The following is a 2,037-nucleotide window of genomic DNA, read 5'->3' on the forward strand; positions in this document are numbered from 1 at the left end:
CTTGGTGGTTTTTCCCTCATTCTTCACCTGAAGACACCATTCCCACAGAGACCATCATCACTATATTTGATGATTTTCCACGAGGGGGCCCACACCTCCTCAGCCTTCTTCAGTGGCTTGTTTTCAGATGCTGGGGTCAGTTTGGGGACAGGGTTTGCAGACTTCTGACTAACAGTGCCTCACCCATCCAGAACAGTGACACACCATCATTGTTTTGGGGAGGCTGCTTAGGGGCTGGCCCTGCTCATCAGGGTTCCATCCTGTGATTTACTCTAGACCAAGACTTGGGCAATTTTCCCAAGGGCTCGGGGAAGCACATGGAACCCAGCTGCATCTAGGGTTGGACTCTGCACATCATTTTGGACTCCCATTTGCACAGCAGGTGTGGGAGGGACCAGCATCCATGTGTCCATGTTCTTCACCCCCTCACCTTCCCAATAGGGAGGCTGGACTGTCCTTTGGGTGACATGGGAGAAGGGCAGCAAAATGATAATCTTTGGCTAAAGGATGTTCTTTTTTGAGTTGTGGTTTGTTTGTTTGTCTTTTTCCCCCCAACATAGACATTATGTGTTCCCATTAATTGTAATAAGCACTCTGCTGGGGATGGTGGGCAGCCTCCTGCATAAACATTTACTTATTTCTTCTTCCTAGAGGACTGGAGAGAGGCATTTTAATTAAACACACACCTTTAGTAAATGAGGTATTTACTTATAATGGGAGGCATATTGCAGGGATATTACTTATAGGACGTCTTTAATATTAGATTCTTTGCATTTCTGAGAGTACATTGCTGCAATATTTCTAGAGTCTGCACCTTCCAGGGAAAGATCATTCCTAGAATTTCTGTATCAAACTGCTGATGTAAGCTGGAAACATTTATATTGGGGGGCTTCAGATCCAAATCTGTACCTCCAATTCCTTTGCCCTTCAGTACTACATTTTCCTTTTCTCACAACGAGGCTAACGCTTAGTTTTCTGCATGCTGGACCCAGGTCTGCCATATTGAAAGCCAGCTTCTAAACCCACACTGCGAGCAGTTACCAGCAAAAGCTCTCCTCACACGGTTGTAGGAATGACCGCATTCCCGTTCACTTTGTGAATGCCTTGGCATTCAGAACACATACACATTTTATTGAATTTCCCTGTATTATGGCTTTTCCATGGGGGGATTAAGAGGCTAATTTAGAGCCATATGATTACAGGAAGATGTGTGAGGAGAGCATTTGGGGGGATACTATTCTATAAGGTCCGCTGGGCCCAAACAAGGAATCCATATGTTTCCATTTCCCTAATAGGCAGAGAAAATAAAAAACAAAGCGGCCTAGAGACACACACCTGCATGAGCAGTGGAGCAGAAGTAACTATAAATACATGGAAGGCAGCTCTCAATTCCATCTGCATTTTATTGAAAGGGACCTTTGAAAAGGAGAGAGAGAAGGTACAGTTTACAAGAATCGTGGTATAAATCCTGCCACAGTGCCAATTGCTAAAAGCATTGGAGCCTGGGCAGGAAGGAGAAATCCATTCATTCATTGCCCCTAGAAAATAGGCATCCAGGCCAGCCACATACCTCATGCGCCCCGTGGGATTTATACCTCTGACTGACGGATGGCACGAATCACCTTGGAGTGATTGCTTCTATATCGAATGTTCCTTTATAGCATATATGCTTTCTCATTGCGACTCAGCTCAATTCCATTCTGCCAGCCTCTTTGGGACACTTTGCATGAGAGATGCGGGTGAAGGTAATGTTGTGTTTGTTGGCTTCTCCGGCACATTTCAGGACTGATTCATGCTTAGGCTGGAAGCATAGGGAAATCCCATCATCCCCTCCTCAAGGCAGATCCCACGTCAAGTGCCCCCCCCCCACTCCTGTAAAGGACCCTACAGTTTTCTGCCTCCCCAACTGTATGACTGTCTCAAAACTCCTTAGGAGCACACATCTGTGCTTCTCTCCTCTTCCTCCTTTCCTTCCTCCTCCTCCCTTCCGAGTTCCACTCTCCCCCTTCCGTCTTCCCCCTCCTATTCCTCCACACA

At 46.3% G+C, this 2,037-nt stretch overlaps 1 long non-coding RNA gene across 2 annotated transcripts; it reads right to left on the reverse strand.

Moving 5' to 3' along the window:
• Positions 1–549: 549 nt before the first annotated feature.
• LOC131923332 (uncharacterized) lies at positions 550–1,797 on the reverse strand. 2 transcript variants are annotated; one of them, XR_009382577.1, is made up of 3 exons: positions 1,596–1,797; positions 1,336–1,416; positions 550–655 (listed from the first exon to the last, which is right to left on the reverse strand). It is a non-coding gene; the product is annotated as an uncharacterized LOC131923332 (long non-coding RNA). The 2 variants fall into 2 exon arrangements; XR_009382576.1 differs by having other exon boundaries at positions 1,571–1,797.
• Positions 1,798–2,037: the final 240 nt, after the last annotated feature.

Source organism: Peromyscus eremicus, chromosome 13, assembly GCF_949786415.1.
Source record: "Peromyscus eremicus chromosome 13, PerEre_H2_v1, whole genome shotgun sequence".
Classification (NCBI taxonomy): Eukaryota; Metazoa; Chordata; class Mammalia; order Rodentia; family Cricetidae; genus Peromyscus; species Peromyscus eremicus.